General features: G+C 43.9%; 1 pseudogene; it reads left to right on the forward strand.

The window, feature by feature from the left end:
- Nucleotides 1–897: 897 nt before the first annotated feature.
- LOC139538243 (uncharacterized protein C3orf38 homolog) lies at nt 898–21,586 on the forward strand (annotated as a pseudogene).
- The last annotated feature ends 4,681 nt before the right edge of the window (nt 21,587–26,267 follow it).

A 26,267-nucleotide genomic window follows, 5' to 3' on the forward strand; every position in this document is an offset into this window, starting at 1 on the left:
GGTTACTAAGTACGTAGAGGGCTTGATAGATTCATGAGTGGCAGGTCATTTTATTGATCACCAGCTAGTAACAAGAGCTTGACATTGATCTAACACCTGTCACCCCTCCCTTAAGGATTAACACCCTGGACGGGCAGCCATTGGGCACGGGCTTCATCACGCACCTGACAGAGCGTCACCCTCCAGATTGGAGTCTTCCACACCGAAACCATTAAACTCTTGGAACTCTCATCCTCGGACACCCCTGGCTTTGTCGTCATGACCCTGCCATCTCGTGGCAACAAGGTGATCTACTGTCCTGGTCTTCTACCTGCTTCTACAGTTGTCTCAGCCTACCCTGCAGAGCCACCACAATTGAGGACTCTGCCTCGGCAGTGCCACCCACCATACCATCTGAATACGCCCAGTACAGCAAAATCAAGGCTTCCACTCTGCCACCACATCGCCCAGGAGACTGTGCGATTTACTTACTCCCTGGAGTGTCCACACCGAAGGGCTGTGTGTGTTTACCCCATATCTATCCCGGAAAATGAGGCAATGGAGAACTACATTGATGAAACACTCAAACGGTTTAATTTGTCCGTCTTCCCCGGCTGCGTCCAGCTTCTTTTTTCGAAAAAAGGACTGGTCTCCGTCCATGTAATTATGTAATTATTAATCCATGTAATTATCGTTCCCTGAATTACATCATGGTCAAGAACTGTTTCCCTCTGATCCCAGCGACCCTTGAACAAGTGGGCCGCGCCAACCTCTATACTAAACTTGACCTGCGAAGTGCACATAACCTTGTCAGTATACGTGAAGGTGACGAATGGAAGACGGCCTTTATCACCGCTCGAGTGCACTGCGAATACCTGGTCATGCCTTACGAACGACCCCGCAATCTTCCAATCCTTTATGAACGAGGTTTTCCAGGATATGATCAACCGCTTTCTAAACATCTACATTGACGACATCCTGATTTACTCCTACTCCCTGAAGGAACACATACAGCATGAGCAAACAGTTCTTCAACGGCTCCTTGACCATAACCTTTATGTGAAGACTGAAAAGAGGGCCTTCAATGTAACCTCGGTAAACTTCCTCGGCTTCGTACTGAAACTTGGAGGGGTCAGCATAGATGAGAGCAAAGTCACCGCCATCAGTAACTGGCCCAAACCCACCACCGTTAAGGAACTCCAATGTTTTTCATTGGGTTCTCCAACTTCTATCGCCGGTTCATTTGGAACTTCATTTCTACTGCCTCTCCTTTCACCTCTCACTCCTCTCACAAGCCAAAAGACCCAAACCCTTCAATGACTTATACCAACCTGACTGTGTTCAACAACTTAAAATGCCTCTTCACCTCACCGCCTGTCCTTCGCCATCCTGATCCGACCCTTCCTTTCACCCTGGAGGTGGATGCCTCCGAAGTAGGAGCCATACACTCTCAGCGGGTGGGAACACCTCCCAAATCACATCCATGTACCTTCCCCAGGAAGTTATCCCCTACTGAGAGGAATTACGGTGTGGGAAACGGAGAACTCCTCGCCATCAAGCTGGCCCTCGGAGTGGCGCCACTGTTTGGAGGGTGCACAACATCCCTTTCTTGTCCTAACAGATCATCGTATTCTGGAATTTATCAGAGGGGCCAAGAGGTTAAACTCCAGACAAGCCCGCTGGGCTCTCGTCACACGATTCCATTTTCATGTTAGTTACATCCCTGCTAAGAAACGTAAAAGGTGACGCTCTCTCCCGCCAGTTTGACCTTCTGACCAGTAACTCAGACCCTACACCCATTCTTCCTTCCTCTTGCATTATGGGACCGGTACAGTGGGAGGTTCACTCTGCCATACAAGCAGCCCTAACCTCAGACCCGGCTCCTCCTGAGACACCAGCTGGGAAGATTTATGTACCAGCAGCTGAAAGACCCCAACTGATGCAATGGTGTCACACGTCCTTGGGGTCAGGACATCCGGGCATTACACGAACCACCGAACTTCTAGCCCAGAAGGTCTGGTGGTCCTCACTGGTATCCGATGTAAGGGATTACGTACTCTCCTGTCCAGTCTGTGCACAAACCAAAAGCCTTCGCCATCTCCCTTCCGGGAAGTTTAACATTTTCCAACCCCCTCACAGACCCTGGTCCCACATAGCTGTTGACTTCATCACAGACCTTCCTGAATCCTTTAACACAGACCATTTTTCAAAAATGTGTCAAGTTCCTCTTCCTCATTTACCTAACTATGATGGAATTGGCGGAGTGTATGTTCCTGCAACTGTTCCGTCTGTATGGGATTCCGGAGGACATCGTCTCTGACCGCGGGCCCCAGTTTGTCTTCCGGGTGTGGCGATTCTTCTATGACATCCCTCTGCCTTACTCCGTTTCAGTGTGTCCTTGGTTACCATGTCTCTGTTAAAAGCAGTCACCTACAGTCCTCTTCATCCTCCAGTCTCTACGCGCTGTGCGCCATACGGGCCATCCTTGATTCCAAAAGCCTGAGGTCACATCCACCACCTAGTGGACTGGGAAGGTTATGGGCCTGAAGATCGGTCCCCAACCAAGACATCCTCGATTCAGGCATTTCACCGTAACTGTTCGGATCGTCCTGCTCCCCGACTTAGGGGTTGACCCCCGAACAGACCCACTGGACATCAGCCTCGACGCAGAACATCGGGTCAGTCCACAACCTCGTCGAACTAGTCTGCCGGACCTCGCCCCCGAGGTAGGCGTCCACCTCTGCTCCCTCACCCACTCCACCCTCCGGTGCCATTGGGTCGTCAGGAGCCTCCCTTGGGGGGGGGTACTGTAAGGTTCAGCTTTTCTTTTCTTAGAACACATGGTTGACTTTCTTTGTTCTGGAATGTAGCCCTGGCTTTCATTTTTGTTCAATGATTTAACCTCTGTTAACTTTGCGCTACGGATCCCTTTAGCGGGATCATTTTCCTAAACAACCGCTGAATTGCAGGGCTCCAAATATTACTAAAAATATTTATAATCATGCAATCACAAGTGAAATATACCAAAACACAGCTTAGCTTGTTGTTGATCCACCTATCGTGTCAGATTTTGAAAATATGCTTTACAGCGAAAGCAATCCAAGCTTTTGTGAGTGTATCAATCAATGCTAGAACAGCTAGCCCCAAATTAGCATGGTCACGAAAGTCAGAAAAGCAATAAAATGAATCGCTTACCTTTGATAATCTTCGGATGTTTGCACTCACGAGACTCCCAGTTACACAATAAATGTAATTTTTGTTCGATAAATATTACTTTTATAACAAAAAAACGCCATTTGGTTTGTGCGTTATGTTCAGAAAACCACAGCCTCGTTCCGTTCGACGAAAATTCCAAAAAGTATCCGTAATGTTCGTAGAAACATGTCAAATGTTTTTTATAATCAATCCTCAGGTTGTTTTTAAGAAACATAATCGATAATATTTCAACCGGACCGTAACCTATTCAATAAAAGAGAGAAAGAAAATGGAGAGCTACCCCTCTCGCGCGCAGGAACTAATCAAAGGACACCTGACTAGTTTTGAAAAATCTCGCTAATTTTTCAAAATAAAAGCCTGAAACTATGTCTAAAGCCTGGTCACAGCCTAAGGATACACATTTAAATGGAAGAAAGACGGGCAATGAAACGCAGATAAAAATAAATAAAAAACCTGTCCTCAGGTTTTCGCCTGCAAAATCAGTTTTGTTATACTCACAGACAATATTTTGACAGTTTTGGAAACTTTGGAGTGTTGTCTATCTTTTTATTTTTTTATTTTATTATTATTATTTTTTTATCCCATTTTCTCCCCAATTTTCGTGGTATCCAATCGCTAGTAATTACTATCCTGCTTCTTAACAGCAGTGCGGCATGGTTGGGTTGTGCTTCGGAGGACGCATGGCTTTTGACCTTCGTCTCTCCCGAGCCCGTACGGGAGTTGTAGCGATGAGACAATGTGTCGGAGGAAACACCGTGTACCTGGCCCCCTTGGTTAGCGCGCACTGCGCCCGGCCCGCCACAGGAGTCGCTGGAGCGCGATGAGACAAGGATATCCCTACCGGCCAAACCCTCCCTAACCCGGACGACGCTATGCCAATTGTGCGTCGCCCCACGGACCTCCCGGTCGCGGCCGGCTGCGACAGAGCCTGGGAGCGAACCCAGAGACCCTGGTGGCGCAGCTAGCACTGCGATGCAGTGCCCTAGACCACTGCGTCACCCGGGAGGCGAGTGTTGTCTATCTTAATCTGTAAATTATATGCATATTCTACGATCTGGACCTGAGAAATAGTCCGTTTACCTTGGGAACGTTATTATTATTATTATTTTTTAAATCTGACCCCAAGCGTCAAGAAGTTAATTTCTCACCTGGTCTCATCAGCTCCCTATTTAGTTCTTTCTGTTTGTATGGTTGTGAGGTCTGGTTTGTTTTTACTATTGCCTGCGACCAAGATTCCTGCCTTCTTCGAAGGCTTAATAAACATCTGCCGTGTTCTGCGCATGAATCTACACCTTTTCTCCTTGAGTATTTATTACAAGTACACGCTGAAACCATAAGTGCATGTTATGGTAGATGTCGCGTTACATTGTGGAATCTACCAAATTCTAAAATGTAACATATACAGTATATGATAAGTAAACTCCTACCTAACCTGTTCACTGCTAGAGTAAAAGCACAACACATCGCAACAGACGTGTATTCCTAGTACAAAAGTAAACCAGTATCAAAGAGCTTTTTGAATAGGTGGTTATTGAATCAGCATTTTACAAACAAGGGACTTTGCAGTTATGATGCCTGCAGCTCAACTCATTCAACCAACTAGGCAACAGTACACAGTGAAATCTGATTGTCCACTGAATCCTTAGAGAAGACAACTTCACGAATGTCGCAGTTGATCACAGAGAAAGAACAACAGTACAGCACTTTAACCAGGCCAAGAGGTATGAAGGAACTGGCCATTTTATGGCCCTGTAGGCTAGAATTAGCATCCTGAACATAATGTAAGGTGCAATAGGGAGCCCGCCCAGGGTGCAAATCGGTAGCGGGGTATCTGAGAATGCAGGGACTCCAGCAGGGTGTGAGTTGCGCCTTCTTCACCACGCTGTCTGTGTGGGTGGACCATTTCAGTTTGTCCGTGATGTGTACGCCGAGGAACTTAAAGCTCTCCACCTTCTCCACTACTGTCCCGTCGATGTGGATAGGGGGCTGCTCCCGCTGCTGTTTCCTGAAGTCTACGATCATCTCCTTTGTTTTGTTGACATTGAGTGTGAGGTTATTTTCCTGACACCACACTCCGGGGGCCCTCACCTCCTCCCTGTAGGCTGTCTCATCGTTGTTGGTAATCAAGCCTACCACTGTAGTGTCGTCTGCAAACTTAATGATTGAGTTGGATGCGTGCATGGCCACGCAGTCCTGGGTGAACAGGGAGTACAGGAGAGGGCTGAGAACGCACCCTTGTTGGGCCCCAGTGTTGAGGATCAGCGGGGTGGAGATATTGTTACCTACCCTCACCACCTGGGGGCGGCCCGTCAGGAAGCCCAGGACCCAGTTGCACAGGGCAGGGTCGAGACCCAGGGTCTCCAGCTTAATTACGAGTTTGGAGGGTACTATGGTGTTAAATGCTGAGCTCTAATCGATGAACAGCATTCTTACATACGTAGGTATTCCTCTTGTCCAGATGGGTTAGGGCAGTGTGATTGCGATTGCGTCGTCTGTGGACCTATTGCGGCGGTAAGCAAATAGGAGTGGGTCTTGGGTGTCAGGTAGGGTGGAGGTGATATGGTCCTTGACTAATCTCTCAAAGCATTTCACGATGACGGAAGTGAGTGCTACGGGGCGGTAGTCATTTAGCTCAGTTACCTTAGATTTCTTGGGAACAGGAACAATGGTGGCCCTCTTGAAGCATGTGGGAACAGCAGACTGGGATAAGGATTGATTGAATATGTCCGTAAACACACCAGCCAGCTGGTCTGCGCATGCTCTGAGGACGCGGCCGGGGATGCCGTCTGGGCCTGCAGCCCTGCGAGGGTTAACACATTTAAATGTTTACTCACATTGGCTGCAGTGAAGGAGAGCCCGCAGGTTTTGGTAGCAGGCCGTGTCAGTGGCACTGTATTGTCCTCAAAGCGAGCAAAGAAGTTGTTTAGTCTGTCTGGGAGCAAGACATCGTGGTCCGCGACGGGGCTGGTTTTTCTTTTGTAGTCCGTGATTGACTGTAGACCCTGCCTCATACCTCTCGTGTCTGAGCCGTTGAATTGCGACTCCACTTTGTCTCTATACTGACGCTTAGCTTGTTTGATTGCCTTGCGGAGGGAATAGCTACACTGTTTGTATTCGGTCATGTTTCCGGTCATCTTGCCCGGATTAAAAGCAGTGGTTCGCCCTTTCAGTTTTGCGTGAATGCTGCCATCAATCCACGGTTTCTGGTTGGGGAATGTTTTAATAGACGCTGTGGGTACAACATCACTGATGCACTTGCTAATAAACTTGCTCACCGAATCAGCGTATTCATCAATGTTGTTGTTCGACGTTATGCGGAACATATCCCAGTCCCCGTGATCGAAGCAATCTTGAAGCGTGGAATCCAATTGGTCGGACCAGCGTTGAACAGACCTGAGCGCGGGTGCTTCCTGTTTTAGTTTCTGTCTATAGGCTGGTAGCAACAAAATGGAGTCGTGGTCAGCTTTTCCGAAAGGAGGGCGGGGGGAGGGCCTTATATGCGTCGCGGAAGTTAGAATAACAATGATCTAGGGTTTTGCCAGCCCGGGTTGCGCAATCGATGTGCTGATAGAATTTAGGAAGCCTTGTTTTCAGATTAGCCTTGTTAAAATCCCCAGCTACAATAAATGCTGCCTCAGGATATGTGGTTTCCAGTTTACATAGAGTTGAAAGAAGTTATTTCAGGGCAGTCGATGTGTCTGCTTGGGGGCGAATATACATGACTGTGATTATGATCGTAGAGAATTCTGTTGGTAGATAATGCGGTCGGCATTTGATTGTAAGGAATTCTAAGTCAGGTGAACAAAAGGACTTGAGTTCCTGTATGTTGTTATGATCACACCACGTCTCGTTAATCATAAGGCATACACCCCCACCCTTCTTCTTACCAGAGAGATGCTTGTTTCTGTCGGCGCGATGCGTGAAGAAACCAGGTGTCTGTACAGACTCCGATAGCGTGTCTCGAGTGAGCCATGTTTCCGTGAAACAAAGAACGTTACAGTCTCTGATGTCTCTCTGGAAGGCAACTCTTGCTCGGATTCCGTCTACCTTCTTGTCAAGAGACTGGACATTGGCGAGTAGTATGCTCGGGAGCGGTGCGTGATGTGCCCGTCTACGGAGCCTGACCAGAAGACCACTCCGTCTGCCCCTTCTACGGCACCGTTGTTTTGGGTCGCCGGCTGGGATCCAATCCATTGTCCTGGGTGGTGGACCAAACAGAGGATCCGCTTCGGGAAAGTCGTATTCCTGGTCGTAATGTTGGTAAGTTGACGTTGCTCTTATATCCAATAGTTCCTCCCGACTGTATGTAATAAAACCTAAGATTTCTTGGGGTAACAATGTAAGAAATAACACATAAAAAAACAAAATACTGCATAGTTTCCTAGGAACGCGAAGCGAGGCGGCCATCTCTGTTGGCGCCGGAAGTTGTAGGGAGAGAAGTTGAGTGTCCTGTGAATATGTTAATGTATATGTACTTTGTGTACAGTTGTGTGTACAGTTGTATATGTGTACAGTTGAAGTCAGAAGTTTACATACACTCAATTAGTATTTGGTAGCATTGCCTTTAAATTGTTTAACCTGGGTCGAACATTTTGGGTAGCCTTCCACAAGCTACCACAATAAGTTGGGTGAATTTTGGTCCATTTCTCCTGACAGAGCTGGTGTAACTGAGTTAGGTTGTAGGTCTCCTTGCTCGCACACGCTTTTTCAGTTCTGCCCACAAATTTTATATGGGATTGAGGTCAGGGCTTTGTGATGGACACTCCAATACTTTAACTTTGTTGTCCTGAAGCCATTTTGCAAAACAACTTTGGAAGTATGCTTGGGGTCATTGTCCTTTTGGAAGACCCATTTGCGACCAAGCTTTAACTTCCTGACTGATGTCTTGAGACATTGCTTCAATATATCCACATCATTTTCCTTCCTCATGATGCCATCTATTTTGTGAAGTGCACCAGTCCCTCCTGCAGCAAAGCACCCCCACAACATGATGCTGCCACCCCCGTGCTTCACGGTTGGGATGGTGTTCTTCGGCTTGCAAGCCTGCCGCTTTTTCCTCCAAACATAACGATGGTCATTATGGCCAAACAGTTCTAGTGTTGTTTCATCAGACCAGAGGACATTTCTCCAAAAAGTACGGTCTTTGTCCCCATGTGCAGTTGCAAACTGTAGTCTGGATTTTTTTTATGGCAGTTTTGGAGCATTGGCTTCTTCCTTGCTGAGCGTCCTTTCAGGTTATGTCGATATAGGACTTGTTTTACTGTGGCTATAGATACTTTTGTACCTGTTTCCTGCAGCATCTTCACAAGGTCCTTTGCTATTTTTCTGGGATTTATTTGCACTTTTCACACCAAAGTACGTTCATCTCTAGGAGACAGAATGCGTCTCCTTCCTGAGTGGTATCACGGCTGCGTGGTCCCGTGGTGTTTATACTTGCGTACTATTCTTTGTACAGATGAACATGGTACCTTCAGGTGTTTGGAAATTGCTCCCAAGGATGAACCAGACTTGTGGAGGTCAACAATTTTTTTTCTGAGGTCTTGGCTGATTTCCTTTGATTTTCCCATGATGTCAAGCAAAGAGGCACTGAATTTGACGGTAGGCCTTGGAATACATCCACAGGTACACCTCCAATTGACTCAAATGCTGTCAATTTGCCTATCAGTAGCTTCTAAAGCCATGACATAATTTTCTTGAATTTTCAAAGCTGTTTAAAGGTACAGTCAACTTATTGTATGTAAACTTCTGACCCACTGGAGTTGTGATACAGTGAATTATAAGTGAAATATTCTGTCTGTAAACAATTGTTGGAGAAATTACTTGTGTCATGCACACAGTAGATGTCCTAACCGACTTGCGAAAACTATAGTTTGTTAACAAGAAATTTGTGGAGTGGTTGAAAAACGAGTTTTAATGACTTCAACCTAAGTGCATGTAAACTTCCGACTTCAACTGTAAATAATGAAGTGTCTTACTATTCTCCATGGTTGGTCCTCTTGCTTATTCTTTGAAGGTGGAACGAGCCACAGTTATACACCTGAGCCTGCTTACTGCACAACACAATCCATCAATCAGATTGATACACAAGTGTGTATGTGTGGGTTATAGGGTGTCTAATTGTTTAAAATAAATATCAATATGGGTGACTTTTAAAAGAGCCAGTTTTGTTTTTGTACAGACATCACCCTAACCTAAACAGCACCCTCACCTGAGAAGTAGAAATTACAGGGAGAGAATCTGGGAATTGAATAACTGCAGTTGACATAGCTAAGTAAATGGAAGAATACTGTTTTTGCAATTTGGATGGCTCATAAAAGAGCCTTTGGTTGTGCATAGTGTAGACTATGGTGTTTCCAGGGAACAGCACCCTCCTCGAAGAAGTAGGAGGTGAAGATCTCCTGCACACGGATTGCCTCCTGTGCTGCGTTGTTGGCCCCGATCCATGAAAGATCCTGCAGAGCGGCAGACCTCTCTTCTGGTACATGGTGGCGAGCTGCAGATTCCCTCCTGGTCCTCGTGTCCATCCTCATGAAGTTATGCAGGACACAGGTAGCCTTCATATGCCTGAATTCCCCCAGGAGGCAGTCCCAGATGGCCTTGGTCACCCAACCTTGCAGTGCCCTACACGGTAACTGTAGGCGATCGTTTTGAAGGAATATCCAGTTGCAAGGTATCTGTAGGAATATGGAAGATAATGTCATTATTAGACTTTTACATCACCAGGTCATTGTGGATTACTAAGTATAATATCTCTTATAACAAATGATGATAACATTGGCGAGATAGATGCATGTGCTTTTGACAATAGCAGGATCATTTCAAGGATAGCATCACAAATGAATACATAAATACCACTTGAAGCTTGATGATGAGTTGATCATTTGAATCAGTTGTGTAGCGCTAAGGCAAAAATAAAAATGTGCACCCCAGGAGTCCCCAGGACCAGGACCAGGACTGAGAACCACTGCTTTTCATCTGCAGACAGGCTTTCACAGCTCTCTGTATCTGAGGACAGAAAACATCAAGAAACAGACTTCCTTATACTCAAACTAGACAGTACTGAGTATTATGTTACTATTATCTCCGTCCTCACTACTAGGGACTGGAACGACACAAAAGTACCTGCCCTATCCAGAATAGCCTACTCTCTCACTTTGACAGTTGGGGCTGCTATCCTTTCACCGTCCTCCATGGCTGTTAGCTAGCTACCTACAAATGCATTTGGAGTTCATTTAAAAAAATAATAAATACCTCAAGATAGCTAGCTAATATTAAGTTAGGTAGCTGATGATATTTCATTCACTTAGTTAGCTAGCTAAACAGTATGTAAAGTTAGCTAGATAGCTATAGTGCATTCAGACCCCTTGGCTTTTTTCACATTTTGATACGTTACAGCCTTATTTTAAAATTGATTAAATTATCTACAAACAATACCCCGTAATGACAAAAAAACTGTCTTTTAAAAAACAGAAATACTTTATTTACATAAGTATTCAGACACTTTGCTATGAGACTCGAAATTGAGCTCAGGTGCATCCTGCTTTCATTGATCATACTGGAGATGTTTCTACAACTTGATTGGAGTCCACCTGTGGTAAATGAAATTGATTGGACATGATTTGGAAAGGCACACACCTGTCTATATAAGGTCCCACAGTTGACACTGCATGTCAGATCAAATAATAAGCCATGAGGTCAAAGGAATTGTCCGTAGAGCTCCGAGACACGATTGTGCAGAGGCACAGATCTGGGGAAGGGTACCAAAACAAATTCTGCATTATTGAAGGTCCCCAAGAGCTCAGTGGCCTCCACCATTCTTAAATGGAAGAAGTTTGGAACCACAAAGACTCTTCCTAAAGCTGGCCGCCCGGCCAAACTGAGCAATCGGGGGAGAAGGGAGGTGACCAAGAACCAGATAGTCACTCTGACAGAGCTTCAGAGTTCCTTTGTGGAGATGGGAGAATCTTCCAGAAGGACAACCATCTCCGCAGCACTCCACCAATCAGGCCTTGATGGTAGAGTGGCCAGACGGAAGCCACTCCTCAGTAAAAGGCACATGATTGGCCGCTTGGAGCTCACCAAAATGCACCTAAGCACTCTCAGACCACGAGAAACAAGATTCTCTGGTCCGATGAAACCAAGATTGAACTCTGGATGAAACGTCATACCCAAGAAGACTTGAGGCTGAAATCGCTGCCAAATTTTCTTCAAAAAAGTACTGAGTAAAGGGTCTGAATGCTTATGTAAATGTGATATTTCCATTTTTTTTTAATGTGCAAAAATGTCTAAACCAATTTTTGCTTTGACATGGGTTACTATGTGTGGATTGGTGAGGATTTAAAAAAATCTATTTTAGAATAAGGCTGTAACATAACATAATGTGGAAAAAGGGTCTGAATACTTTCTGAATGCACGGTTAGCAGCTCATTTGAATTAGCCTGCACTGTAGCTAGTTTGCTAATAATACATCGTTTTTTTATTTAAAAAAAAAAGTATTTACTTACTTGAATAGGTTCTCCCTATAACGACACAGGGCAAGACCCAGATGCAGACACAGGAGGCAGATGGTTCGAGTCTCTGATATTTATTGAACAACAAGGGGCAGGCAAGAGGCAGGTCGAGGACAGGCATAAGTTCATAAACTAGGTCAGAGTTCCAAACGGTACAGGGCAGCAGGCAGGCTCGAGGCCAGGGCAGGCTGAATGGTCAGGCAGACGGACTTAGTGTTATGGCAGGCAAGAGGTCAGAACCAGGAGGACTGGAAAAACATGCTGGTAAGCTTGACAAGATGAACTGGCAACAGACAAACAGAGAACACAGAAATAAATACATTGGGAATAATAGGAAAGATGGGTGACACCTGGAGGGGGTGGAGACAATCACAAAGACAGGTGAAACAGATCAGGGTGTGACACTCCCAGCTATGTGGATGATTGGAAACAGGGCAGCAAAGTTTTTTTGTCATCAGAGCGCTTTAGCGCATATTACGTTTTACATGTGGAAAAATTCATGAAATGGAGAATGGATTAAACTATTTACCCAATTAATAACCAGACCTGTATACAAACTTGCTATGCTGAATTCTTGACGCACAATCAAACGTGCTGCTATATGCTACCAGCACACCCACAAGCAAACCACTCTGTGTGGCCAGAGCGGCACGCGGCAACTTATCGCGTAAACAAGGTCGAATCATGACGTCAGTGATCTTCAAGTCAGAGCTCTAGAAAGAGGCCAGAGTTCCCGACTTGGAATTCCGAGTTGGATGACCTGTCACGTTCCTGACCTGTTTTCTGTTGTTTTTGTATGTGTTAGTCGCTCAGGGCGTGAGTGTGGGTGGGCATTCTATGTTATGTGTTTCTATGTTGGTTAATGGGTGACCTGATATGGTTCTCAATTAGAGGCAGGTGGTTTTCATCTCCTCTGATTGAGAACCATATTAAGGTAGGTGGTTTCACATTGTTTGTTGTGGGTGGTTGTCTCCTGTGTCTGTGTCGTTATTGCACCATACGGGACTGTATCGTTCGTTCGTTCATTTATTTGTAGTCTGTACTTGTTCGTGCGTTCTTCGTTGTATGTAAGTTCGTAAGTCAAGGTCTGTCTACTTCGTTTGTTGTTTTGTAGTGGGTTAAAGTGTTTCCGTGTTTTTTCGTCTTTTCTTTAAATAAATATAATGTCAAATTACCACGCTGCGTTTTGGTCATCCGATCCTTCTCGCCTCTCCTCGTCTGATGAGGAGGACGAAGTAGAGGAGCGTTACATGACCTTTCAAAACTTATTTTCCCAGTCGTTCCCAGTTGTCTTGAACTCACGTCTGAGTGAGTTCTGAGATTTTCCGAGTTTCCAGTTGTTTTGAATGCAGCAGAAGTCATGTTGGATTGACAGCACAGCCAATGTATTCAACATTTTCTGGCCCATGGTGTTGCGTGTGAAGTTTATCCTTTTAAGCTTGGAAAAGAGATCCTTAAACCCAGACTTGGACCACATACCCTCTCCATTGGATAGCAGGCAAGGGAAGCAAAATAATGATTGCTTTGCAACGCTTGCAGTTAGCCACTGATTCCTTCCAAACCACTCATTGTTGAATTTGCTATTTCCAACTTGTTGTGTAATGTTTATGTCCAATGACCGATGAACACTGATATGTTTTATCTATAATTTATCTTCATATTACAAGGATGGAAAAGGATTTACCAGTAGATTGTCGACGTGATTCATGATGATGACTGCTTGTCTAGCTTGCTAACTAAGATTTTTAAAGTATGATGTTGACATGATCAGTCCAATCAAAGCTGTGGTAGATATAACGTGATTTGATGTCATTTTATCTGTGGCCAATGACCTTGAGCCAACTTGGATGGACACTTCTAATGTAAATCTATGGCAGCACCCAAGGCGGCTTGAACTGCCTAGCTCTCTGACTTAGTATCCCCATGAGTGACAGAACGCTGAGCCAATAACCGTGCAACTAGAGAAGATTACCAATGCTTACGCTCTGTATTTTCTGCTGGCTGCCCCTCCACCACAGAAAGCACTGAGCTAGGCTGAAACAACTTCATTTTCATGCTGCCTTACTCAAGAAAACAAAAAAGAGACCATGTTTGCATGCGACTTCATTAGTCCTTAAAAAAATGTAAGGAAATGAGATCCAGGCCTATAGGCTACCTACATGTAGCTCAGCAAACCATGGCAAAGTTGAATTGCAATTATAGACCCAGATTTTAGTCAGTGTGCCTGCCTATTGAAATAACAAGTAAATCTTGGAAATAGACAATTTATAGCGTTTTTTAGTCTTAACATCTGGTATATAATAACGGAACAATTGCCAGAAAATAGCCGACAATTCACTTTTTAAGTTAGTCCAAGTGTTTCTGGAACATAGATTTCGAGATCCTCTGTCCAACTTTCATCACTCAAACTCTCTGTCGGATTTATCTATAGTTATGCCCATGTACAAACAGGATTTATTTAGGCTACAATTATCAACTGGGTGGTTTGAGCCCTGAATGCTGATTCAGGAAGTGTACCACAGGTATTAAAAAACAGCTTTGACATTTCAATGAAAATTGTGGTTTAAAGATGCCCGGGTTGTCCGATACAGAGTGTAAGGGCTATAAAAAGATGTTGGGTATGATGTCAAAGGGCGACATACTCTAGCTTAGCGAAGCAGTTCCAAAAAAAATGATATCAGTGGAAAGCATTAATGGTGAAAACAAAGGATGCAGTGGAGCTACTGAAAGGAATCAAGGTGCACAGTGACGTCATATCCAAGTACCTGGCGAAGGAGCGGGTGGTGATGCCCCACAACACAGAGAAACACCAGCTAGTGAAGTGGACTCTAGAGTTCTGGTCTACGGGGGAAGGTACAGTATAGATACAGCCAGTCAATATCTCACCACATTCTTTTTTGTCTGTTCCATAGAGGATGAATTTGGCAATAACATATTAACCTGCATTTGCCTCTTCCTAAATGTAGGGTGTCCCATTAAAAACGTATATTTTGACCAATGTTAATTGTGTAGATAATCCTCTAAGAAAACCAGTGGTCCAAACCATACACTACCGCTCAAATGTTTGGGGTCACTTAGAAATGTCCTTGTTTTTGAAAGAAAGCTAATTTTTTGTCCATTAAAATAACATACATTTGATCAGAAATACAGAAATACAGCAATACAGTGTACACATTGTTAATATTGTAAATTACTATTGTAGCTGGAAACGGCAGATTTTTAATGGAATATCTACATAGGCGTACAGAAGCCCATTATCAGCAGCCATCACTCCTGTGTTCCAATGGCACGTTGTTTAGCTAATCCAAGTTTATAATTTTAAAAGGCTAATTAATCATTAGAAAACCCTTTTGCAATTATGTTAGCACAGCTGAAAACTGTTGTCCTGATTAAAGAAGCAATACAACTACCTTATTTAGACTAGTTGAGTATCTGGAGCATCAGCATTTGTGGGTTTGATTACAGGCTCAAAAGGGTCAGAAACAAAGCCCTTTCTTTTGAAACTCGTCAGTCTATTCTTGTTCTGAGAAATGAAGGCTATTCCATGCGAGAAATTGCCAAGAAACTGAAGATCTGGTACAACGCTGCAAATAAATGCTCTAAATGACACAACTATTAATTTTCACAAAGTCTGCTGCCTCCGTTTGTATGATGGCAATTTGCATATACTCCAGAATGTTATGAAGAGTGATCAGATGAATTGCAATTAATTGCAAAGTCCCTCTTTGCCATGCAAATGAACTGAATCCCCCAAAAACATTTCCACTGAATTTCAGCCCTGCCACAAAAGGACCAGCTGACATCATGTCAGTGATTCTCTCGTTAACACAGGTGTGAGTGTTGATGAGGACAAGGCTGGAGATCACTCTGTCATGCTGATTGAGTTCGAATAACAGTCTGGAAGCTTCAAAAGAAGGGTGGTGCTTGGAATCATTGTTCTTCCTCTGTCAACCATGGTTACCTGCAAGGAAACACGTGCCGTCATCATTGCTTTGCACAAAAAGGGCTTCACAGGCAAGGATATTGCTGCCAGTAAGATTGCACCTAAATCAACCATTTATCGGATCATCAAGTACTTCAAGGAGAGCGGTTCAATTGTTGTGAAGAAGGCTTCCGGGTCCCAAGAAGGTCCAGCAAGCGCCAGGACCATCTCCTAAAGTTGATTCAGCTGCGGGATCGGTGCACCACCAGTACAGAGCTTGCTCAGGAATGGCAGCAGGCAGGTGTGAGTGCATCTGCACGCACAGTGAGGCGAAGACTTTTGGAAGATGGCCTTGTGTCAAGAAAGGTAGCAAAGAAACCACTTCTCTCCAGGAAAAACATTAGGGACAGACTGATATTCTGCAAAAGGTACAGGGATTGGACTGCTGAGGACTGGGGTAAAGTCAATTTCTCTAATGAATCCCCTTTCCGATTGTTTGGGGCATCCGTAAAAAAGCTTGTCCGGAGAAGACAAGGTGAGCGCTACCATCAGTCCTGTGTCATGCCAACAGTAAAGCATCCTGAGACCATTCAGGTGTGGGGTTGCTTCTCAGCCAAGGGAGTGGGCTCACTCACAATTTTGCCTAAGAACACAGCCATGAATAAAGAATGGTACCAACACATCCTCCAAGAGCAACTTCTCCCAACCATCCAGGAACAGTTTGGTGACAAACAATGCCTTTTCCAGCATGATGGAGCACCTTGCCATAAGGCAAAAGTGATAACTAAGTGGCTCGGGGAACAAAACATCAATATTTTGGGTCAATGGCCAGGAAACTACCCAGACCTTAATCCCATTGAGAATTTGTGGTCAATCCTCAAGAGGCGGGACAAACAAAACCCCACAAATTCTGACAAACTCCAAGCATTGATTATGCAAGAATGGGCTGCCATCAGTCAGGATGTGGCACAGAAGTTAATTGACAGCATGCCAGGGCAGATTGCAGAGGTCTTGAAAAAGAAGGGTCAACACTGCAAATATTGACTCTTTGCATCAACTTCATGTAATTCTCAATAAAAGCCTTTGACACTTATGAAATGCTTGTAATTATACTTCAGTATTCCATAGTAACATCTAACAAAAATATCTTAAGAAACTGAAGCAGAAAACTTTGTGGAAATTAATATTTGTGTCATTCTCAAAACATTTGGCCACGACTGTATATATATCTATATAACCTGTCGTATATATATAATGTATATCTATATAACCAGTCAAAATTTTGGACACACCTACTCATTTATTTTTTTACTATTTTCTACATTGTAGAATAATAGTGAAGACATCAAAACTGTGAAATAACACATATGGAATTGTGTAGTAACCAAAAAAGTGTTAAACAAATGAAAATATATTTAATAATTGAGATTCTTCAAAGTAGCCATTCTTTGCCTTTATGACAGCTTTGCACTCTCTTGGCATTCTCTCAACCAGCTTTATGAGGTAGTCACCTGGAATTCATGTCAATCAACAGGTGTGCCTTGTTAAAAGTTAATTTGTGGAATTTCTTTCCTTCTTAATGTGTTTGAGCCAATCAGTTTTGTTGTGACAAGGTAGGGTTTGTATACAGAAGATAGCCCTATTTAATAAAAGACCAAGTCCATATTATGGCAAAAACAGCTCAAATAAGCAAAGAGAAACGACAGTCCATCATTACTTTAATACGTGAAGGTTAGTCAATACGGAAAATTGCAAGAACTTGTGCAGTCGCAAAAACCATCAAGTGCTATGATGAAACTTGCTCTCATGAGGACCGCCACAGGAAAGGAAGACCCAGAGTTACCTCTGCTGCAGAGGATAAGTTCATTAGAGTTACCAGCCTCAGAAATTGCAGCCCAACATGTTCAAGAAACAACACATCTCAACATCAACTGTTCAGAGGAGACTGTGTGAATCAGGCCATCATCAAATCAAATCAAATGTTATTGGTCACATACACATATTCATGTTCTATTTGCTGCAAAGAAACCATTACTAAAGGACACCAATAATAAGAAGAGACTTGCTTGGGCCAAGAAACATGAACAATGGACATTAGACTGGTGGAAATCTGTCCTTTAGTCTAATGAGTCCCAATTTTAGATGTTTGGTTCCAACCGCCGTGTCTTTGTGAGACGCAGAGTAGGTGAACCAATGATCTCTGCATGTGTGGTTCCCACCGTGAAGCATGGAGGAGGAGGTGTGATTGTGTTGGGGTGCTTTGCTGGAACTCTTAACCAGAATGGCTACCCCAGCATTCTGCAGTGACACGCCATCCCATCTGGTTTGCGCTTAGTGGGACTATCATTTTTTTTTTAACAGGACAATGAACCATTATATCTATTTTGATGAAGTAGTATGACTACATGAAGTAGTCATTTCATATTAATGCAAAATTCCTGTCCTTTTTCCAAGATTTCTCCAAAAAACAAGTGTATCGCTGTAAAATGTCAACAGAGCACTGAGCGAAAATGCTTTTAAAATGCTTTAATGCATTTAATTAAGCTTGTGTCATGCTAAGTTAGCTTTGAACACGACCGCCACAACATGTAAAATCCTCAAAGTTGCTGCGAGAAAGCCACACTGCTCCGTCCACAGAGTTATTATTTGATGTATTTGGTTCCGAAAACCGATTTTTTGGATATGTTAATGAAAAGATAACTTCTTATGGCTGCAGGGGCAGTATTGAGTAGCTTGGATGAAAGGTGCCCAGAGGAGCCCAGAGTAAACTGCCTGCTCCTCAGTCCCAGTTGCTAATATATGCATATTATTATTAGTATTGGATGGAGAACACTCTGAAGTTTCTAAAACTGTTTGAATGATGTCTGTGAGTATAACAGAACTCATATGGCAGGCAAAAACCTGAGAAGAAATCCAAACATGAAGTGGGAAATCTGAGGTTGGTCGATTTTCAACTCATCGCCTATCGAATACATAGTGGGATATGGATTAGTTTGCACTTTCTACGGCTTCCACTAGATGTCAACAGTCTGTAGAACCTTGTCTGATGCCTCTACTGTGAAGTGGGGCCGAAGGAGACAGGAATGAGTCAGGTCTGCCATGAGCTGACCATGCTCTGACCATGCGCGTTCACATGATAGGGAGCTCTGTTCCATCGCATATCTGAAGTCAATGGAATTCTCCGGTTGGAACGTTATTGAAGATTTATGTTAAAAACATCCTAAAGATTGATTCAATACATCGTTTGACATGTTTCTACTGACTGTTATGGAACTTTTTGACATTTCGTCTTCTTTTAGTGAACGCGCTTCCTGACTTTGGATTTGTTTACCAAACACGCTAACAAAGATAGCTATTTGGACATAAATGATGGACATTACCGAACAAAACAAACATTTCTTGTGGAAGTGGGAGTCCTGGGAATGCATTCCGACGAAGATCAGCAAAGGTAAGTGGAGATTTATAATGCTATTTATACGTTTTGTTGACTGCATAATTTGGCAGGTAACTGTATGGCTTCCTTTTGTGGCTGAACGCTGTTCTCAGATTATTGAATATTGTGCTTTTGCCATAAAGCTTTTTGAAATCTGACACAGCGGTTGCATTAAGAACAAGTGTATCTTTAATTCTATGTAAAACATGTATCTTTCATCAAAGTTTATGATGAGTATTTATGTTATTTAACGTGGCTCTCTGCAATTTCTCCGGATATTTTGGAGGCATTTCTGAACATGGCGCCAATGTAAACTGAGGTTTTTGGATATAAATATGAACTTAATCGAAGAAAACATATATGTATTGTGTAACATGAAGTCCTATGAGTGTAATCTGATGAAGATCATCAAAGGTTAGTGATAAATTTTATCTCTATTTCTGCTTTTTGTGACTCCTGTCTTTGGCTGGAAAAATGGCTGTGTTTTTCTGTGATTTTGCAGTGACCTAACATAATCGTTTGTGGTGCTTTCGCTGTAAAGCCTATTTGAAATCGGACACTTTGGTGGGATTAACAAGATTACCTTTAAAATGGTATAAGATACATGTATGCTTGAGGAATTTTAATTATGAGATTTCTGTTGTTTGAATTTGGCGCCCTGCACTTTCACTGGCTGTTGTCATATCGATCCCGTTAATGGGATTGCAGCCATAAGAACTTTTTAAAGAAAGACCCAACTGAACGATTCATAACAAAAAATCTAATTGGTCTTGGTAAAATTTATTTTTTAACATAAGGAAGGGAAATTTCATCACCAAAGTGTGTTTTCACCCACTCTGGGCAGAGTGGACACCTTAATAAATATCTGTCTCCTTGTTTTAAGGCATTGGACCATCAAACCCCAGCAGTTGAGACCAGCCTAAGTCTGAGGCTAGCTGAGAGTGTTTCTGTGTCGGTGTCCTCTGAGGTGGAGGACAGTGCTGGCTTTGACCACCTGGCCTTTGCCAGACAGTTCTGTCATTGGTTTTTCCCCTCAACAGTCAGAACCCCAGGACTGGGACTAGCCTCCTCAGGACTGGGGCCCTCAACACTTCTGGTAGGACGTTTGTCTGCACCTCTTCTCCAGGTAAACATCTTGACCCAAATTATACAGTTCACACTCTCTTTTGAGATCAAGTATTATTTTTGCTGAACTGTTTGTATAGTTTAAAACAATATTAATTGAATCCAAACTATCTGATCTCTCTGTGTCTTAGTGCTGATTGTCAAAAGATGGAGGAGTTCCATGGTTCTGAGCTGATCAGCCTGCGTCTCCTGGCACTGGCAAGAAACGAGAGGCTCCTGTTGAGCCCCAAACTGGACCCTCATAGCCTGAAGGCCCTGTCCTCCCCCCACGACCTGGTGCTGGTAGCAGTAGCAGGGACCATACAGAGACACTGTCTGTCTGGGAGTCTATGAACACGTGTTTGGCCTTATCCGCTCCCCACTAGAACAGAACAGCTGGAAGTTCAAGTTTGTCAACCTGAAGATCAGGGGGCGGGGCGCCCAGGATGGGGCAGAGGAACTGACCTCGCCTGCATTGACCTGCAGCTCCACGGAACTACAGCTGCTCTGTAGATGATCAGGTACCTGGGGAGCATGCCAATATTCTAAGTGTCTTCCTCTCCTCTTCTTCATCTGCACTGATTCAAAGGAACTTGACAAGTAAAAGTAGATTGCTGGTGTAGCCATCAACCATATCGCTTTCACCTATCCTGGGTTTTTAGGTCAGTGCAGATGAAGGGGAGGAGATGAAGAGAGAGCCACTTCAGATTATTGAACTCCATACCTGGCGTCACCAAGATCAAGTCTCTGCAGACAGTAAGGGAGTGGTGGTTAGAGATATGCTTGTGATAGACGTGAGAATGAAAGACAAAGTGCACTCAATACATTATGCATGTCATGTAATTGTCATGATGGGGGTAAACATACATTTTATGCTTTGTTTTCTTCAACAATACTATATAGTGAGGTATTATTTACTGCTGCATCAAGAAGACAAATACATTTAAAATGTTGCTATTAATACAGTATTCCAGGATATGTTTAGGTTTACTCTCCATGTAATGGGAAAAGCTTTCTTGGTTGGTGCAGGAATGTGTGGCATAGGGCCTCCCGAGTGGTGCAGTGGTCTAAGGCTGTGCCATTAGAGATCCTGGTTCGAGTCCAGGCTCTGTTGCAGCCGGCTACGCCTGGTAGACCCATGGGGCAGTGCACAATTGGCCCAGCGTTGTCCGGGTTAAGGGAGGGTTTGGCTGGAAGGGATGTCCTTGTCCCATTGCACTCTAGCAACTCCTGTGGTGGGCCAGGGACATACATGCTGACACGGTTGCCATGTGTACGGTGTTTCCTTGACACAATGGTGTGGATGACTTCCAGGTTAAGCGGGAATTGTGGCAAGAAGCAGTGCGGCTTGGTTGGGTTGTGTTTTGGAGGACGCACGGCTCTCGACCTATGCCTCTTCTGAGTCCGTACAGGATTTGCAGCGATGAGACAAGACTGTAAGAAGAATGCTTTAATTTGCAGAAGAATGCTTCTATCATTTGTAACTGTATTATATTGTAAATGTATCATACCTGTTGTTACGAATCCCTTTGGCCCGACAATCTAGGAGTGATGGTAATGGGACCCGTAACACAACTCATGCAAATTATTATCGTGACAACGTAACAGTGAGAACAAAAATAACCACAGACAACTTAATTACCGTCAAACACTAAATGTTTATTTATAAACACACGGTAAATGGGGGGAGCAGGAAAAGGGGCTGAGCGGGACCCAAGGAATGAAAGAATAATAATTCAAAACACCCCTAAGCTAGACTAGCCTACTTCACAAACAGATAACTAACTAACCAAAAATACAGGGGGTGGTCCGCCCAGTTCTAACTAGTGTTTATATAACAAAGTTTAACTACGGGTAGTGTAGCCCAAGGGCAACTTGTCTGGTTACCCCCTTTTCCCACCATCAAACAAACACTCAAACACCATAACCAAAAACAATACTCACAGATGGGGACCAAGTGACATGTAACTGCAAAACACACAAGCGATCTACAGACAGGAGGCATTTACAAAAGAGATTGAGCTGGGGAGAAAACAACTGACAGGGGTTTTAAACCAAGGGAAAGGGACTGTGATTGGGTAAGGGAAAAGGAGCAGGTGTCTTCTGATTAGCGACTGATTGATGACTGATTGGGGAATGATGATGGTCACCTGTGAGTAGGGGAGAAGGAGAGAAAAGAAATACACACAGGATACACACAGAACACTTGTATCCGTAACACCTGTACTAAAAAGAAATACAATTTTGGGTGTACTGTTTGCTTCTATCTGTAGCACCTGTTATGTACATAATCATAATATTAACTGTATTGATCTTGATCAGGTATGTTCGGTGGCGATTTTAGCATGTAAATCTTGGTGGGGCAAAAAAATAAAAATGTGGCATGCATGTCAGCAAATCCACTACACAATACAATAATAAACAATATATTAATTGCACTATAATGGTGTAAAACGGTGCCCACAGACTGTTAGGGCCTACATAAAGCTGTCCCAACATCAGAGTTGCAACAGCAGTCCCAACACCTTACCACTGCTACACCTGGCTGTAAGCGGAGCCTTGTTTGGCAGCGAAACAGTTCATTCAGCCTCATTTACTGCCTTTAAAAAAACATAGCTGATACGGCTGACTTGCTTAAACAAATGTGGTTTCTACTGACAATTGAGACTATGGCATAAGGGGACGACAAGCGGATAAGAGGCAATCCGTAATTTCGATTAAGACATTAATGAGCGAGCTAGGACAGATGTAGTCAATATAACTATTTGTTCAGCACTTTTGAAATGTACAGCGACAGAATTCAGAACATGGGTCTTTCTTACAGTGTTCTACCTGTACACCAAGTCAGAACAGTAGGCGAAATTAAGAGGTGAAAATAGACCAAATTATTAGGGTGAGGCACATGGGCTACTAACAGTTTACAACACAACATACACTTAGTATTACTTTCTTAGCTACAGTATACATAGCTCCCTGGTATATTACATAATTGTTGTGTTTTCAAAGACATTCTCGGGATTTATGGTGCTTTCTGGGAACTCGAAAAAACAAGGTTGAATCATGATGACGTCAGTGATCTTCAGGTCGTAGCTCTAGAAAGAGGCCCGAGTTCCGGATTTACAATTCCGAGTTGGATGAAAGTTCAAAACGTATTTTCCCAGTTGTAGCTCGTTTTTCCCAAGTTCCCAGTTGTCTTGAACTCACTAAAGTCCGATTTTGCAGTTCCGAGTTAACAGTTGTTTTGAGCGCGGTACAAATCATGCTTCATTGGCACCGATAGAGATGGCAGCTTTGCTTCTAATCCTTAGAAAACTGTGCAGTATTTTGTTTTTGTATGTATTATTTATGACATTGTTAGCCCAGAAAACCTTAAGTGTTATTACATACAACCGGGAAGAGCAATTGGATATCAGAGAGACGTCAACTTATCATCACAACCAGCACTACGACCAGGAATATGACTTTTCCAAAACGGATCCTTTGTCTGCACCTGCCAGGGATTTGGAAATGACTCCAGAGGCCGACACAAAACAATACTGTCAGAGGAGAGGGTGCTGGAGTGGTCTTCTAGTGAGGCATTGATGCGCGCACACCACCCACCGGTCCCGAGTATATTACTCGCTAATGTCCAGTCCCTAGTGAACAAAGTCGACAAAATCTGGGCAAGGGTTGCTTTCCAAAGAGATATCCGGGATTGTAACATACTCTGTTTCACAGAAACATGGCTAGCTGGGGACATGCTGTCAGAGTCCATACAGATAACAGGATTTTCAGTGCATTGTGCCGACAGGAATCAACGTCTCTCCGGTAAGAAGAAGGACGTGGGTATATGTTTCATGATTAACGACTCATGGTGTAATTGTAACAACATACAGGAAGACAAGTCCTTTTCTTCACCTGACCTAGAATTCCTCACAATCAAATGCCGACCGTATTATCTCTCAAGAGAACTCTCCTCCGTTATTGTCACAGCCGTGTATATCCCCCCGCAAGTGGATACCAAGACGGCCATCAAGGAACTTCACTGGACTTTAGCAAACTGGAAACCACATATCCTGAGGCTGTATTTATTGTAGCTGGGGATTTTAACAAAGCTAATTTGAGAACAAGGCTACCTAAATTCTATCAGCATATCGATTGCTGTACACGAGCAAGTAACACGCTCGACCATTGCTACTCTAAATTCCGCAATGCATACAAGGCCTTCTCCCGCCCTCCTTTTGGCAAATCTGACCATGACTCCATCTTGTTGCTCCCGTCCTATAGGCAGAAACTAAAACAGGAAGTGCCCGTTCTTAGGTCTATCCAACCCTGGTCTGGCCAATCGGATTCCACACTTCAAGATTGCTTCGATCTCGTGGACTGGGATATGTTCCGGGTCGTCTCAGATAATAACATTGACGTATACGCTGACTCAGTAAGCGAGTTCATAAGGAAGTGTATAGGAGATGTTGTACCCACTGTGACTATTAAAACCTTCCCTAACCAGAAACCGTGGATTGATGGCAGCATTTGAGCAAAGCTGAAAGCACATACCACCGTATTTAATCATGGCAAGGCGACTGGAAATATGACTGAATACAAATACTGTAGGCAAATACTGTAGGCAATCAAACAAGCAAAGTGTCAGTATAGAGACAAAGTGGAGTCACAATTCAACGGCTTAAACCCGAGACGTATGTGACAGGGTCTACAAACAATCATGGATTACAAAAAGAAAACCAGCCCCGTCGCAGACATTGATATCTTGCTTCCAGACAAATAAAACAACTTCTTTGAGGGCTTTGAGGACAATACAGTAACAGTGATGTGGCCTGCTACCAAAGACTGTGGGCTCTCCTTCTCCGTGGCCGACGTGAGTAAAACATTTAAACGTGTTAACCCTCGTAAGAGACTGCCGGCCAGATGGCATCCCTAGCCGCGTCCTCAGAACATGCACAGACCAGCTGGCTGGTGTGTTTACGGACATATTCAATCAATCCCTATCCCAGTCTGCTGTCCCCACATGCTTCAAGATGGCCACCATTGTTCCTGTTCCCAAGAAAGCTAAGGTAAGTAAAATAAATGACTATCGCCCCGTAGCACTCATTTCTGTCATCATGAAGTGCTTTGAGAAACTAGTCAAGGATCATATCACCTCCACCCTACCTACCTTCCGGCGCCGAAAAGAGATGGCCGCCTCGCTTCGCGTTCCTTGGAAAATATGCAGTATTTTGTTTTTTTATGTGTTATTTCTTACATCGGTACCCCAGGTAATCTTAGGTTTCATTACATACAGTCGGGAGGAACTACTGAATATACGATTAACGTCAACTCATCATCGTTCCTACCAGGAATATGACTTTCCCGAAACGGATCCAGTGTTTTGCCTTCCACCCAATACAATGGATCTGATCCCAGCCGGCGACCCTGTGCAACGCCGAAAAAGGGGCAAACGAGGCGGTCTCGTGGTCAGGCTTCGGAGACGGGCACATCGCGCTCCACTCCCTAGCATACTACTCGCCAATGTCCAGTCTCTTGACAATAAGGTTGATGAAATCCGAGCACGGGTAGCATTCCAGAGAGACATCAGGGATTGCAACGTGCTCTGCTTCACGGAAACATGGCTAACTCAAGGGACGCTAACGGAGTCGGTGCAGCCAGCTGGTTTCTTCATGCATCGCGCCGACAGAAACAAACATCTTTCCGGTAAGAAGAGGGGCGGGGGGGTATGCCTTATGATTAACGAGAAGTGGTGTGATCATCATAACAACACACAGGAACTCAAGTCATTCTGTTCACCTGATCTAGAACTCCTCACAATCAAATGTCGACCGCATTATCTACCAAGGGAATTCTCTTCAATCATAATCACAGCCGTATATATTCCCCCCCAAGCAGACACATCGATGGCCCTGAACGAACTTTATCTGACTCTTTGTAAACTGGAAACCACACACCCTGAGGCTGCATTCCTCGTAGCTGGGGATTTTAACAAGGCTAATCTAAAAACAAAACTCCCTAAATTCTATCAGCATATCGATTGTGCTACCAGGGCTGGGAAAACCCTAGATCATTGTTATACTAATTTCCGCGACGCATATAAGGCCCTCCCCCGCCCCCC

The sequence above is a fragment of the Salvelinus alpinus genome, chromosome 14, assembly GCF_045679555.1.
Source record: "Salvelinus alpinus chromosome 14, SLU_Salpinus.1, whole genome shotgun sequence".
Taxonomy (NCBI): domain Eukaryota; kingdom Metazoa; phylum Chordata; class Actinopteri; order Salmoniformes; family Salmonidae; genus Salvelinus; species Salvelinus alpinus.